At 46.9% G+C, this 17,188-nt stretch overlaps 1 protein-coding gene across 1 annotated transcript in view; it reads right to left on the reverse strand.

The window, feature by feature from the left end:
* LOC106724754 (receptor-type tyrosine-protein phosphatase gamma-like) overlaps positions 1-17,188 on the reverse strand; it is a 594,585-nt gene that overhangs the window by 576,082 nt on the left and 1,315 nt on the right. The gene's annotated exons all lie outside the window — the stretch shown is intronic.

The raw sequence follows: 17,188 nt of genomic DNA on the forward strand, positions 1-17,188 counted from the left end.
TTGAAAACAAGTCCTCTGGATTAGATCCTGTCACCCAAGGTAACTCATGAAGTGCTCCCGAAAGGCTTCTGCAGCCAAAAGGAAATACAGTAGCCCCTCCTTATCCGCGGGCAATCTGTTCCTAGACCCCTAGTGGGCGCCTGCAATCGCAGATAGTACTGAACCCCATATAGAGTAGGTTTTTTTCCTATACATACACACCTATGATAAAGTTTAATTTATAAGTTAGGCACAATAAGAGATTAACAACAGTAACTAATAATAAAATAAAACAATTATAAAAATATACTGTAATACCAGTTATGTGAATGTGGTTTCTCTCTCAAAATATCTGATAACTGAGACAGCGACAGTGACTAACAGGTGGGTCATGAACACAGCGTGCATAGGCTGGACAAAGGGATGATTCACACGAGATGGTGTGAGATTTCATCACACTCCTCAGAACCGCACACGGTGTTAAAACTGACCAATTGTTTCTGGAATTTTCCATTTAATTTTTTCGAACCGCAGTTGACCATGGGTAACTGAAACCACAGAAAGCGAAACCTCAGATAAGGAGGGACTGCTGTAATAATCTTTAAGTCCTTTTACTTGACTCTTACCCAGGGAGGCTTTTTCTCTTCCCTTTATTAACGTTTCATTTATTGGGTTTAAAATCATTCTAGCATTTCATCAACCCTATGTCAGAATACTTAAAAAGAACTGACCCTATTCTATGTATCCCCACCATGGTCAAGTAGGGAAAAATTAAGAAATCTCTTCAAGTTAGCCTTCAGGCCTCACGTACCTGACCTTTGCTCTTTTCAGAACTCAGCTATCAGCCTTAAAGTACCCAGAGTTCAGTCCACTAAGTGCAATTCACAAGGCGCGCAGAGCTGGCCATCTGTGTATCAGCAGGAGCGCCAGGTTAAGGAAAAGATCATTGGCTTTGGGGTCAGAAGCCCGATTCTACCACTTTTAAAACTAGCCCAGCTGGGCAAGTTTCTTAACTGAGCAAAAATTATATTTGCACACCTGGGAAATACGAGGATGAATTTCGGATAAGGCGTGTCCAGCCCCTAGCATGAGGCCTGCCGTGCTCACAGCAGGTACTCAATAAATGGTGCTTTATGTTAGCCATGCCACATTGTAAACACGCCTGCAGAGGGAGTAGCAGCAGAATTTCCGGATACCCTGCCTCACCCCTGCAGGGCTGGCTGGGGAGTGGGGTGTTCCTCCTCGATATCAGGGCTCACAGTGGAAAACACTGCCCAGGATTAAAACCCCAGATCCAGTGGAAGGACGGGGAGTGGGCAGCTGTCAGTAATGGCCGACACAAGTGTCAATCAGGTGATCACACCGTCCCTAAAAGGGGGGTTGCCTTGACAACTTGACACGGGGAACGCTCAAGTGCTGTGGACAAACAGGTCTGGAGACTACTTTTCTCTAAGAGTCGCTCTGAAATCTGCCTCTGCTGAAGACTACGGGAAAGCCCTGGGAGAAGTCCTTTTCTTCCCTTTCCCCATGTGGTCCTGGCGCAGCTGCCCTCATGACTCCTCCCCTGGGTTCCAAAGCAGGTGTGGGGTGGGGCCTGAGGACCCAGGAAGGCGGCTTCAATACCCTAACGTGAAGACTTCAACATCCTTGTTTATCCCTCATAGAACCCAGATTCTTATCACCTGCACCAAACAAAAGGCATGTGTGCAGCCTGCCAAGGAAGCATTCCCATCTAGAACCTAAAACAATTCCCGGGGCGGATCTTCCCAGCCGGCCTGCGGCTTCCCTCCCCAGCATCAGCCTCCCTTGCCCAAGTTCTCAGATGCAAACCGACACCCGGGACCCAATGCTAGAAGCCCTCTGGGCAGACCTGACCTTTCTGGTAAAAGTGTTTTGTCTGCCTCAGATTCTCCTTATTTTCCTTTTCAAATTAAGTAGCAGGTTGGCGAGTACAGAGTGTTTACTCCACTTGGAAGAGCCACCCTTTTAACATTCTGTTGGACAAAGAAACCAAACATCCTAAAAGGACATCTCTAGGCCGTGGGGATGCAGGGACTACCGCCCAATCCACCTCACCAAATCCAGTGAGTGAAAGCCTGCCCCGCTGGTAATAACCTGCAGTCCAGTGCTTGGATCTGGTAGGAGCTTGATTATTAACTAAAAATGGGAACTGGGGCCTCAATACAGAAAAATACAGGAGAGCAAATGCGAGGCCCGGGATGCTCTTTATTGGTCAGGCAGCCAGGAGGCTCAGCCCTGAGTCACAACCAATGAGTGGATGAAGCTTCTACTTAAATAGCTAAGAATTCAGAAAGGTGTCACTTTGGAATGCAAACAGTCCTACAAGAGCTATAATCTGATGCAAAACCTCTGGGCTTTGAAGAAAGGAAAAACAAACCACTAATTTTAGATCCCTAAACCGCCATTAATAGAGCTCACCTATTAGACTATGATGCAACCACCATCAAAAGACTGGATTTTTCCCCCCTTATAAATGAGAGTCAAATATGAGCCCAGATCAATTTCATGAATCTGGAAACCTTTGTGCATGGTACTTGCTATTGATACCTGCTCTTTCATGTCAATTTCAAGGCACTATGCTCAGTGGATATAGTGTCAGCCTGCGGACTGAAGGGTCCCAGGTGGACTGAAAGGTCCCAGGTTTGATTCTGGCCAAGGGCACATGCCCAGGTTGTGGGCTCGATCCCCAGTAGGAGGTGTTCAGGAGGCAGCTGACCAATGATTCCTCTCATCATTGATGTTTCTATCTCTCTCTCCCTCTCCCTTCCTCTCTGAAATCAATAAAGAAATATTATTTTTTTTAAAATTGTCCGAGTAGCAGCAAACATATTTGCAAGGATATAAAAGCCCCATGGATAGCTTTTCCTTATATTTTCAAAGGCTGGCTAAAGTGTCTCAGTATAGCAAGAGATGGCACAAAAGTCCTCTCCCAGGCCAACTCTTGCAAACATTCTAAGACACAGTTCCGGTGTGAAGCAGGAAAGAAATCTGTGATCAATTAGCAATGTCTGCCACAGCTATGGGCATGGGAACCTTCATTTCAAATGTCAATCTCCAATCCTTGTGTAGAAAAACTATAAAAGAACACAGAGACAAGAAGACAAAATCTGTGCTGCAGATGTTCACTAAATGTCTTCATCCATATGCACACAGGGGACATGACAGGTCCCATGTTAACACAGAAATATATAGCAAGGCATATACATCGTACCCACATAAATAATTGCAATAATGAAAATACCAAAAGTAGCTCTAAACCTAATCCTTCAAGCTGGGGGCATACAGAGCAAATTAAAACCTAATAGCCATCTTTAAGAAGTCTCTGACAAGCCCTAGCCGGTTTGGCTCTGTGGACAGAGTGTTGGCCCACGGACTGAAGGGTCCTGGGTTTGATTCTAGTCAAGGGCACGTACTTTGGTTGCAGGTTCCCAGCCCTGGTTGGGGTGTGCACAGGAGGCAACCAATCGATGTGTCTCTCTCACATCAATGTTTCTCTCTGTTTCTCCCTCTCCCTCCCACTCTTTCTAAAAATCAATAGAAAAATATCCCCAGGTGAGAATTAACAAAAATAAAAAATACATTTTAAAAAAAACTCTTGACAATAGAAAACATTCCATACCCAGCCGGTGTTGCTCAGTGATTGAGTGTTGACCCATCCACCAAGAGGTCGCCGGTTCAATTCCCGGTCAGGGCATGTGCCCAGGTTGCGGGCTTGATCCCTGGTGGGGGATGTGCAGAAGGCAGCCCATCAATGATTCTCTCTCATCACTGATGTTTCTATCTCTCCTCTCCCTTCCTCTCTCTCTAAAATCAATAAAAACATTTTTTTTAAATGAAGGTAAAAGGAACATGAGAAAAAAGAAAATGTTTCTAAGTAACCATGTGCACCTTAAATTCATCCACCACCTGCTCTGCTATCTGAGAAACATGACAGCATCCAGAAAGCCAAGTTCAAATTTCAATTCCACCTCTTCTTTAACTATGGGATCGCCTCTCTCCCCGAGCTCCAGCTCTCCTATGTCTTCATAGAGTTGATGGCATTAACTGAGAGCATACTTATGCAAGTACTGGTTTCATAAATTTTTTTAAATATATTTTATTGATTTTTTTACAGAGAGGAAGGGAGAGGGACAGAGAGTTGGAAACATCGATGAGAGAGAAACATCAATCAGTTGCCTCCTGCACACTCCCTACTGGGTATGTGCCCGCAACCAAGGTTCATGCCCTTGGCCGGAATCGAACCTGGGACCCTTGAGTCCGAAGGCCGACGCTCTATCCACTGAGCCAAACCGGTTAGGGCTGGTTTCATAAATTTTAAGCAACAGCTATTAAAAACTGGTAGCATGCCCTGGCCGGTTGCTCAGTGGTTAGAGCGTCAGCTCACACACCAAAGGGTTGCAGGTTGGAACACATATCTGGGTTTTGGGTTTGCTTCCCACCTCTGGTGGGGTGTGTGCAGGAGGCAACTGGTCAATGTATCTCTCTCACATCAATGTTTCTCTCTCCTCTTCTCCCTGCCCCCCCACCCCCACCCCAGCTTTCCATTCACTCTGTAAAGCAATGGGAAAAATATCCTCAGGAGAGGATATTAAAAAAAAAACAGGTACCATTTGTAACATCCTGTGTACCTAATGCTATTCTGGTGCTTTGCACACGCCATTTCATTTAATCTTCCCAAGGACTCTAGGAGGTTTAAACTCCCCATTTTACAGATGAGAAAGCCAATAAAGTTAAGTAACTGGCCCAAGTTAGTAAAGAACAAAGCTAGGATTCATTAACTTGGGTCAGGTACTTAACTTGATTGACAGATCTGTGCAATTCAAAAAACATGCATTTGCCACAGCCTCTTTCATCAAAATCCACCTGTCTCAAGTCTCATTTCCTCAAAACCCTATTAAAGTCCCAAGGCATAAAAGAGTGATTTCCACAAACTCCTTTGTTTAGCTAGTCAGAGTGCTTACATTTCGCTCAGATTCTCCAGAAATCAATTTTCCTTCCACTTAGCATAATGAGTGAAGGCAGAAACCACAAGAACCAGCAAAGCAATTCCCTTACATCAGTTAAGATGCTTCAATAATAACAGTTTTCCTTTTAAAAAATCACATCCTAGCCCAGCCAGTGTGGCTCTGTTTGAGCAACGACCTATGACTCAGTAGGTCACAACCAGGGCACATGCGCAGGTTGTGGGCTGGATCCCCAGTGTGGGGCATGGAGGAGGCGGCCAATCACTGATTCTCTCTCATCATTGATGTTTCTATCTCTCTCTCCCTCTCCCCTTTTCTCTGAAATCAATAATAATATATATTTTTTAAATAAAAATAGATTTTTTAAATCACATCCTAGCCCAGTGATGGTGAACCAGCTTGCAGACTGAAGAGTCTCAGGTTCAGTTCTGGTCAAGGGCACGTACCTCAGTTGCAGGCTCAATCTCCTGACCCAGTTGGGGCACATGCAGGAAGCAACCAGTCAGTGTTTCTCTCTCTGTCCCCCTCTCTTCCATTCTCTCTAACCAAAAAAAAAAAAAAAAAAAAATCAATGGAAAAATATCCTTGGGTGAGGATTAACAACAACAAGTCACGAAAGAACTAGAATGCCAAATTATCCACCCTCTATCACATGCAATAATTTCAACAACTTCTGTGCAAACTGACCAACTGAGAAAACGAGGGCCTAAAACTGTCAAGTGATTTTCTGCACCCTTCACTCATGGTCTTTGTACACATATAAGCAGAGAAAATGACTAGTTTCAAAAAGAAAACAAGTGGATGGGAGAGAAATAAAATAGGGCAGGCATTGACTAGCAACATGTTCTAGAAAACTTAGCTCCATGATGCACCAGCCAACATGTGTCTAATTGAGGACATTAGGCAAGATGGTCAACCAACACGTATCAAGCAAGCAAAAACAGCCAGTCCAGGCAAGCCCTTCTCCTAGAGCCAGGGTAACCTTTTTTCTGCCAAGAGTCATTTGGATATTTTTAACATCATTTGAGGGCCATGGAAAATTATCAACTTAAAAATTAACCTGCTCTATTTGGTCAAACATTTACTTAAGTCATCCCTAACGCCTTGGCAGGGCCAGACCAAATGATTTTGCAGGCGTCATATGGCACGTTCCCCCACCCCTGTCGTAAACCAACCTACCCAAAGCCTTTACTAGGCAATAGATCAATATTCATCTTCATGTTCTGCAATCAGCTCATGCAAGCTCTGCTGCCCTCTACAACGCCTCATATCTATAACAACCAAAGCACAAGTAGGGTTGATCTACTGGATCAACCCTAAAGCCAAGCCCCTTCTAATACAATGAAAACCATATTCACAAAATTTAGCCTAAATCTACACTAATAAAAGACAAAGATGCTAAATGACTGTACCTTCACTATGCCCAAGCCACGCCCCCAGCCAATCAGAGTGACTATATGCAAATTAACCCAACCAAGATGGCGGCCGGCAGCCACAGAGCTGGAGCAAGCCAGAGGCTTGGTTGCCCCGGCGATGAAGGAAGCCAAGCTTCCCACTTGCCCTGGCGGGCTGTAGCCTCCGCTCATAGCAACAAAGTTTCAATTATAGAAGACAAATAAATCCCAGATACCTGCTTCCAGTCAGCCTCCACTGGGAGCTTAGGTGGCTGGGGGCTGTGGCCAGCCTGCAAACAGCCATCAGCCCCTCACCCAGGCTGGCCACACCCTCATGGGGTGAGGGTCCCTGTTGGGGGGCTTGGACAGCCTGCAAACAGCCATCAGCCCCTCACCCAGGCTGGCCACACCCTCATGGGGTGAGGGTCCCTGTTGGGGGGCTTGGACAGCCTGCAAACAGCCATCAGCCCCTCACCCAGGCTGGCCACACCCTCATGGGGTGAGGGTCCCTGTTGGGGGGCTTGGACAGCCTGCAAACAGCCATCAGCCCCTCACCCAGGCTGGCCACACCCTCATGGGGTGAGGGTCCCTGTTGGGGGGCTTGGACAGCCTGCAAACAGCCATCAGCCCCTCACCCAGGCTGGCCACACCCTCATGGGGTGAGGGTCCCTGTTGGGGGGCTTGGACAGCCTGCAAACAGCCATCAGCCCCTCACCCAGGCTGGCCACACCCTCATGGGGTGAGGGTCCCTGTTGGGGGGCTTGGACAGCCTGCAAACAGCCATCAGCCCCTCACCCAGGCTGGCCACACCCTCATGGGGTGAGGGTCCCTGTTGGGGGGCTTGGACAGCCTGCAAACAGCCATCAGCCCCTCACCCAGGCTGGCCACACCCTCATGGGGTGAGGGTCCCTGTTGGGGGGCTTGGACAGCCTGCAAACAGCCATCAGCCCCTCACCCAGGCTGGCCACACCCTCATGGGGTGAGGGTCCCTGTTGGGGGGCTTGGACAGCCTGCAAACAGCCATCAGCCCCTCACCCAGGCTGGCCATCACAGACTGCGAGAGGGCACAGGCTGGGCTGAGGGACCCTCCCGAGTGCACAAATTTTTGTGCACCAGGCCTCTAGTTATTTCATAAGAGAGGGGGGGAAAAAAGTTTGAACCATCAAAACATAACCCGACTGCCTCATAAATATTTGAACTCTAATTAGAATATATCTTGCCCAGCCGGCATGGCTCAGTGGTTGAGCATCGACCTATGAACCAGAAGGCCACGGTTTGATTCCCAGTTAGGGCACATGCCTGGGTTTGGGACTTGATCCCCAATAGGAGGCAGGCAGGAGGTGCCAATAAATGTTCTCTCTCATCATCGATGTTTCTCTGTCTCCTCTCCCTTCCTGTCTCTCTAAAAAATCAATAAAAGCATATTAAAAAGATATGTGATGTTTTTATCATATGTGAGAAATCCATAGGTTTCATGTGCAAAAAAAATTAGTGGGTCAGGAATGTTATGTGAAAAAATTAAGATCTTTGCTGAGGGATCAACTAATATGATGATATCCCTAATATTAATCTACTCAAATCCTACTACATTGGTCAGTGTCCTTCTCTCTCTTTCACCCCCACATCACCTTCTTCTTAGGTGATTTGAAAACAAGAAAGTGACCACGGCAGCTATTTCTTAAATAAGAGATTTTCCAAAACACAGCCAACAGCCATAGAAGTCACCGCATTACTGTGAAATATCCAAATAGCAGGCATTTGCAAAGCAAAAAAAAAAAAAAAAAAAAAAAAAAAAAAAGACACATCCAGGATAACTGAGATCAGACTGAGAGGAATTAAGTCATTTCATCAACCAGTGTGATACACCTGCTCGCACTAGCACATGGGCACACACATTTACATACACCCAACTCAGGTAATACAAAACCCCAAACAAGCAAGCAAATAAGTAAATAAATAGCTGTCCCTCAGGTGCAAATCTAGAAATCACCTGTATGCGGGACGCAAACACCTCCAGGGACCAGCTGAGCATTGTAAATAACCGCAGTGGGCCAGGCGGGTGCCCGTCTCCGGGGGAAGCCACCATTTAATTCCAGGTCACTGTTGTTGCCAAGCAAGAACACAGGGCCTCGGCTGCAATACCTTCCAGCTTCTTCGGGACTAACTCAGACTTCTATGTAAAGCCCGGACCAGGGCAGGACTTTCCATCTGTTTGGGTCGTCACTGTCCACCCCAGTGCCTAGAACAGTGCCTGGCACACTCTGGATACGCAAGTTGAGAGCAAGAATGTGAAATGCCCCAATTTTTAATTCAATTTTTTCTTTTCAACACAATATGGCCCAAGACAGCCTCTGCTGGCCAGATGCCCCTACAGAACTCCAGGCAGTCAAATGACTACGTCCCCATTTCTCACGACCAGTGTAAGACAAAAGATCCAAAAATCAGCCTCGTGACAAATCTTGCCACCGCTATCCTGTTCACACACCACATTGGTTTTAAAGGCCACACATAACTTCGTTGGCATGAGCAAACCTCTGTTTTTTACCTGCACTCCAGGTGAAATAAGGTTTAATGTTAAAAAAGAGAAAATAACTTAAAGGCATTCCATTAACCAAGATCCACTCACAACCCAGTTGGCTGCTCCCTGGGGCTGTTCTGTAGCAAAGTTAGCAAGATCATCAAAGGGTTTTAGACAGCGCCTTAGGAAGCAAAAACTCTCAGAGGAAAGTCAAAGAGAAGTACACTTCACAGATCAGAATCTGACATGCACTGGGCACTTGACTTGCATGTTGCAGAAAGATCACAGGCCTTCCTAACTGCCCAGCCTGGAATCAACAATCCTAAAATTCCAGCAGAATTTCAGAAGCGTTTCGTTCAGGGTAAAGAAAACAACCCCAGAGGAACCCAGGGTCTTGCCCAGCCAGATCCCACAACCGGCTTGGCTGGCTCCCATGGCTGGTTCTCAAGTCCAGAGGAAAAATCCAGAGCCCAAACCACTCCGGCAAGTACAACCACCTCAGACCTTTTCCCGAATCGTGATTCAGAGCCTGCAGCCCACACTTAAATGATATATGTGATCATAACACCACATTATTAGAAACCGTTTTCAATGCCCCAAACTAAGTTCTCAAATTGTAAACTAAATCAAGTTAGATCATTTTAAAGAGGAGTCAGAAAAACTCACCAACAAACTCACTCTGTCCACAGTTATTAGCCTGTCCTGAAGCTAACATAGTTTGCTGAAAGGTCATCTCTTCAATATAATCCAATAAAACCCTACACTAATTGCATTACTTTCTTATTTAATTGTAGCAAGCAGGAAGACACCTTTACTTCACCCAGTGCTTACGGTACCTGCTTATATGGGACAATACCCTAGGCTGGGTTGGTCTTTTAATTGGCCTTCCTGTGCAAGTAGGAAAAAAAGCTTCCAAACAAACAGCAACCAGTCTGAAATTCAAAGTAATCCCAAGGAAGGTATATTATAGTCACCTCCTCCCGCCCCCCCATTTATTACAGGGGGGGACCTTGGACAGGGACAACCTCCTTCAGCTTTAGCTTTCTCAGCAGTGGTTTAGGCACAGCACTTGGTAAGTGTGGGCTATTAGAACCACTGTTCCCATTTCAGAGATTAAAAAAACAAGGCCCACTTTTCCCAGGTAACACTGCTACAACAGATCAAGAGTTTCAACCTGGGCCTCTGGGGTCCTAGTGCGGTTCCTGAATGACATATGTACATCTGGGACTGCCAGGACCCCAACACCACCCAACCCCACTTCCCCAAGATGCTGGTCATTTGTCCCAGGCAGCCAAGCTAGCCAGTGACAGAGCCAACCCCTAGGCTGGTTCAGAGCCTCCCCACTCACTAAATCCAAAAACTTCAGGACAAGTAATATATTTTTAAAAATGAACAGAAATCACTTACAAATAACCACTGCTTTGTAAAGAAATCCATTGGCGATTCAGAAATAACTTGACTCTTAAAAAGTCAATGATGTTTCCTCCCTAATTTAGACTATGCTTTTGTATTTGGTAAATTGCTTATGGCTGTGCCCCTTATCCAAATCATTCCAAATGGATGAGATTATCTGATTTTTTTAATATATTTTTATTGATTTCAGAGAGGAAGGGAGAGGGAGAGAGGTAAAGAAATATCAATGATGAGAGAGAATCATTGACCAGCTGCCTCCTGCATGCCCCCTACTGGGGATCGAGCTGGCAACCCAGGCATGTGCCCTTGACCAGAATCAAACCTGGGACCCTTCAGTTCACAGGCTGTCGCTCTATCCACTGAGCCAAACCAGTGAGGGCTGAGTTTATCTGATTTAAGTGCATTGAGGAATTTACGGGGCTGCAGCGGTGCGAAAGCTCAAATACCTCTTGGATTCATATAAAACTGGTATAAATAAATTCCTTAAAAGTATATCCTCTACGACATCAATCAACAACCTGCTTCACTCTTCTCATTAGAAAAATAGTATTACATAAGGGGTGTTGGGGAGGGTGGAGGGATTAAGCAAAAAAGAAAAAGAATTCATGGACATAGACAACAGTGTGGTGATTACAGGGGAATAGGAGTAGGAGAGGGTATTGGGAGGGGGGTAGATGGTGAAGGGAAAAATTTTAATTTAATTAAATTTTAAAAAGAAAAGAAAGATAGTATCACAGACAAAAAAAATAAGCCCAGTTGTCCTATTTTCTTACATGGAAGTGTCACATATTCCATGAACTGGGCTTTCATTTCTTCTGTTTTAGTTGCTAGATTTCTGTAGCCAACTGTGTCACTTCGCTACAAAAATAGCTAAGTCGAGTAATTTAAAATCGCACTTTGTAGTTTGGCCAGAACACCACCATGCTGATTTCAGTTTGCAAAAAGCTGATTAGAGGGCAGGTACTCGGCACGGCGTGCGGTTCTCTCCTATGCTCTGCCAGTCTGATTCCAGGACGATATAGAGACAGGGATATTCGCGTGTTCACCGGCCACACAGCACAAAAGCAAAGCAACACCCAAATACTACTGTTCCCTTCCCACTACTGCCACATGAAAACCCAGAAATGGCCCTAACAGGAGACCCACTCGCCTTGTTACTATGCGGAGGCCTTAGAGGAGGAAGGGGCATTCCAGGGCGCAGGACCAAACAACTCCTCCTAGGAAGGATAGCACCACGCAGGGAGCTGGAGGCTCAGTGCGCATTTTAAACCTGAGGAAAACACCTTTCCCATTTTAAGCTGAAAAAAGTGGACTTCACCATGGCTTTCTCATCTCGGTAAACCTCAAAAAGTAACCAACTTTCCAATGTTACGTGGGATACCCTCAGGCCAGTCCTTATTCCCCCTCCCCCACAATAGCAAAGCTACCTACAAAAACCTTCATTTGAGTTTATATTTTAAAAATGTAAGTGTTCTTGCCGAAACCGGTTTGGCTCAGTGGATAGAGCGTCGGCCTGCGGACTGAAGGGTCCCGGGTTCGATTCCGGTCAAGGGCATGTACCTGGGTTGCGGGCACATCCCCAGTGGGGGATGTGCAGGAGGCGGCTGATCGATGTTTCTCTCTCATCGATGTTTCTGACTCTCTATCTCTCTCCCTTCCTCTCTGTAAAAAATCAATAAAAATATATTTAAAAAAAAAATGTAAGTGTTCTTGCTTTGCATACAGTTGTCCTTTTCATTTTCTTCTTTCCACATACTCCTATCCAAATCTCTTTAGTATACATAAAACAAAAACGGTTAATTTACTGAGCACTTACTATTTACCATGCACAGTGCTAAGTCCTGTAGCAGGCATTCTCATTCAACCCTCACAAAGACTTTAGGAATCAGGGTGCGATCACTAGGCCATTTCACAGAGAGGGAAAATGAAAAGTACTAACAAGTTCTAGGCTCCTCAAAGTCTTCTCCTTGTTATATACTTAGAAACCAGTACGGTCACTCATAAACTGGTTGGCAGATACCGAAGTTCTTCAGTGTGAAAGTTGCCTCCCATCTCCCACCCCAAGTACATCAGTAACACTGCCCAGTTCAGTTAGGGGGGCTTCGAAAGAGAAACCAGGTACATCTGGAACCTGGTCAGCTGGCCCTAAAAGCACTTCGTACAGTTTTTTTGTTTTGTCTTAATTTTTGTTGTTGTTGCTGTTTTGTTAATCCTCACCAGAGGATATTTTTTCCATTGATTTTTTTTAGAGAGAGCGGAAGGGAGAGGTAGAGACAGAGAGAGAAACATTGATGTGAGAGACACATCGAGTCGTTGCCTCCTGAAGGCGCCCAGTGCCTGGACCAGGCAGGGATGGAACCTGCAACCAATATGTGCCTTAGACCAGAATCAAACCCTCGACCCTTCAGTATTCAGGCTGATGTTCTAACCACTGAACGAACAACCAGCTAAGGCACTTTGTACAATTTTTAAAATGGTCTTATCAAGTGTAGTCATTAAAACTTCGAGCCTGCATTGTCCTGGCAAGTCATCTCACATAGATCTGTTTTCTGTCAGTCAAAACACCAAGCATTTTGCCGTGAATGATGCCAGGTGAAACAGCCCCTCCAATTATAGGTGTCCCTACCGAAGGAGACAATAGCACACAGACCCCTCTGGCTACTTCAAACAATCTTGCACAGCCATCACTGTAAACCTTAATCCTTTACTTAATAGGAGCAAACCACTTCTGAAAATGAAATTCACCTACATTACTTCCAGACCTGTTTTAAAAGAGATAATTCTGTGGTATTGGAAATTTGAGACAGAGGAATTGTAAGGGGAAAATAAGGGTTTTTAAAACACATCTTTTTTGGAGTGGATTTTTTTGGTCACAACTCCACATAAACACAATACCAAAAAAAAAAAAAAGTTCAAGTCAGATGTGCATTTGATCTTGTAAGCACACAGAATACTGCCATCACCATGTGTTTGGTTCTTTGCAAGTGAGCGGGTCACTCCCATTTCTCAGGGAAACCCAGATATCAGATGTTTTAATCATTTGCAAATATTTACTGAAGGCCTAACAGTGTGCCCAGGCAACCTCATTCCGTAACAAATTCAGTGACTGCTGCGGATTCCACATAAGCTCTCAGTGCCTGTGGGGGGCAGACTCTCCCACTTTCCTGAGCCCCTCCTCAGTAGCTACCAGCTTTGCCTGGATCTGGCTCCGATGGAGACCTACGAGTGGGAGCGGGGCACACTTCCTTGGCTCCCTCTATCATTAGATTTGCAGGCCTTTTATTCTCTACACAGATACCGTCGGAAATGCAGTTGCAGTGATTACAACCTGTCATCTGATAGTGGTCAACCTGTAACCAAAGCACACGAAGAGCTTATGTGGGAGGACACAAGCACTTGTGAGATAATTTTCGGCATTCTGAAGTTCTCCCATAAGCTCCGACTTGTGAAATTGACCACATGAAAAATGTGCCCCAGGATCAAAGTGTTAGTCGTCAATTTTTTACACTTGCAATTCAGAATGCACACCCACACTGCATGCTCCAAGTTAAACGCTGAATGGAAATTCAGATTTTTAAAAAAAGAAAGAAACCTTTCACCATAGAAGGGAAGGGGTTAAAGCAACCAAGCACTTGCAACACTTCATTTGCTTCCTTCATACAGATAAGGCTCAGGTAAGTATCCAGACTGTCCTTTTGATCATGGAGTTTCCAGGAAAACCGGGGAGGGTGGAAGGAGAGGGGCCTTAGTAACAATGGCTCTGGGGCATCTTAAATGATCTTACATGAATGGCAAGAAAGTTCATTCCCACTGGTGTGCTGATAGGTAACTGATTATGCTACATTAACTTGGGAGTTTTCCAGAAGAGAAGGATGAATCTATCTGAAAGGGTTTTTGTTTTGTTTGGCTGCATAAAACCATCAGCATTCCACTTCATATAAACAACAGTTTTTACTCAGTGAAAACAGGTCCAAAATTAAGGGGAGATGCTCACAGCTTCAGGATTGGCTCGTTCTTTCTCTCATTTCAGCCACCCTTTCCTACAACACCTCTGCCTCCAGCCACAGCAGCTTCCTCGATTTCCAAAAAGCCCCGTGAGGTAGCAATGTGCTAATTTCATCAACTCGGTAATGTTTAGAAGGGAACATCAAAGATTGTATTACTTAACTGTGTCAGAAGAACCAGTTTAATGGCTGGATAAAGATTCTTTATTTTCAAACAAGACTCTTAAGGGGGTGGGGGGGACTGGATGATTTCTCCCCCTCCCCAACCCCATCCCTAAGAGTAAGACAGAAGACTTATAAATATTGCTTTCACATTTTCCTAAGAAGGCCATAAAGGATGCCCATCAGGACTAAAGCATGTCCATGCAAATACAGAGACACAGCTTAGAGGGAGAGGCACCAGACATCAATCATGGATCCTCAGATTCTGACATCTCCAAACGCACCCGGCAGAGCCTATCCATCTGAAGTGTTTCCAGCGTCAGCCTCCTGGATGTAATCTAATTAGGGTACAAAACATATCAGAATCAAAGAGGAGGCTTTCACTCTGAGGACGCAGAGAGAGAAGAAATCAATAAAAAAGAATTTTTTTTTAACTTTCTGCTGAAGAGCTTAAGAATGTAAAATACATAAAATGTTAACCCTCTCAGGATATATATTTTATATCCTGTAGGAGGCACTTACATTCTCAGCGATTATCAAAAAAATACCCAATGCTTAAATGAACTAGGTGTCAGATGTGCTTTAAAATGAGGCGGTGTTGGGAAGGATATGGGGGTATGAAAGAGGGAAGACTGAGTTTATCATTGTAGCTGGGTGGGGGGTCCCTAGGGGTCCATTACATTTCCCTATATTATTCCATTATAGAGTATTTTTAAGAGATGCATGAAAAGAATGTACTATGTATGCACTATATCGTGTTTAATAACACTTCTGCTCTGGAAAGTGGAAATATCGCTTCAAACACTAACAGCAACGCGCGTCCCACACCTGCCATACTTTTTGGTTGGGAGACTACACGCCACTGTTTCAGATCTGCTGGGACAAAACCATCCCAAACCCTCCCAAGTTACAGCTCCTGAGGACAGCAGCCGAGAGCTCAAATGCAACGGAAAAGTTAGTGAGTTTCTGAGAAACAAACAAAATTACTAACCAGGGGTTTTGCTTAAAATCTCACAAGAACCCTAATCCAATACCAGAAGCATTTTTATCCCTCGTGTCAAGCAGGTAAACGCCTCCCAGATGACGGCAAGTAAGAGGGGCCCCAAAACGAGCCCCAGCCTCCACGGGGTTGAGAGCGGGCCAGAAGCAGCAGCGCAGAGGTGAGGCCGGGTCCCCGCGAAGGCGCACCCGCGCCTCGGAGCCTGGGACTCGGCGGCTCCCACCGGGGCCTACCGCACGGAGGTGGAGGAGCCCGACGAGTGGTTCGGGGGCGCCCCCTGAGGTCCAGCGGCGTCACCGCACCTTCGGAAAACCGCAAGCGCGAGTCCCCCAAGGCTCTGACATTTTAACTTTGCCCGGTTCCCACTGCCGGCTGCACTTTTCCAAACCACAGCCCGCCCCTTCCGCGCGACTCACACCACTGCCCTGTCCCCACCCGACACCTTGCGGCTCCGGGGCAGGGGACGGGCCATTCACCTCGCACCGTGGGCACGGAAAGAAATGTAAACGACGAAAACTGTCCAAGCCCCACGAGGGCGGCATGACTGGCATCCCATTTTGGGTTTCCAGCGTCCTGAGAGCAGGAAAAGGGGAATCACGGCCGGCCCACTCGCTGGCTGCACGCCGAGCGTAAGGAGAAGCCAGAGTGGAATTAAAAATCCCTCCTGTTTCGCAAGGCCGCTCACCTGCTGCCCCCAGGAACGCGTGACCCGTACCAAGCTCGACCCCAGTGTGCACCTGAGCTCACTCGGCCGGCTAGTCCGCAGCACACAAGTCTAGAAAGAGCAGATGACTAACGGCACCACTCAGCAGTGGTCTTTGAAGGGGGAGAGGGCATCATGAAGGGGACATGTCCACGCCGCCCCAGCCCCATGGAGGCAGGGCTCTGGTGGGCAGACCCCAGGCCTCAGGGCGAGTGGGGACGCACGTCCTCTCTCAGCATCGAGCTGGGTTTCTGGGCTGAGGCTGAAGCTCAGTGCAGTTCCAGGGGCAGGACAATGCGCAGAGGGACAGCGGGTGCCGCGGAGAGGGCGATGCTCGGCCTCTCGGCCCCTCGAGGCCGCCCCAGTGCCTGCAAAGGAGACACTCGCTACCGGTCCCCGGGGCAGCAAGCGCGCCCGTGCCCTCTGTAGGGCGCACCGCGGAGCTGAGGGACCCTCTGCACCAAAACCGAGCGCTCGGGACGCCCGGGGGCAGGCGGCTGTGACCAGGGAAAGCAAAACACATCGAGGCACGTTTCCCTTTTTTTATTTCAGATAACCCCCGCCTCTGGGTATCGTGGAGCTGGTGGATGAGAAGGCATAAAAAGCCTCCTAAGGACAGAAGGGTGAAAAAAACGAATCGCCCCCTTCTTCCCACCCCTTCCCCAGCTAGGGCACAGACCGTGGCCTCCGCCCCGGAGGAGGCGGCTGGACGGATTCAAGGGAGCTCGGGGCTGCAGCCCGGAGGGCCTGCAGGATGGTAGAGGGAGGCGGATGGCCTCTCCCTCCACGAGGGTAAAGAGTAAGGTGGGTTGGGGGGAGTCTGCTGGTGGGGGGCTAGAAGTGGGCACCCTGCTACATGCGGTTACTTATTATCTTCAACGATGGTCAATAATGTCCCTGTCTTAACCCGGTCAGAAAGGAGCGGGTCTGGGTCTGCCTGCCGCGAACAGCCTGCAAAAGGGCAAAGATGAAGGTAGGCAGGCGCGCGAAAGGGGAAAAATCCGCCCCGGCTCGAACAGCAACCTAGTTG

The sequence above is a fragment of the Myotis brandtii genome, unplaced genomic scaffold (genome assembly GCF_000412655.1).
Source record: "Myotis brandtii unplaced genomic scaffold, ASM41265v1 scaffold954, whole genome shotgun sequence".
Lineage (NCBI taxonomy): Eukaryota > Metazoa > Chordata > Mammalia > Chiroptera > Vespertilionidae > Myotis > Myotis brandtii.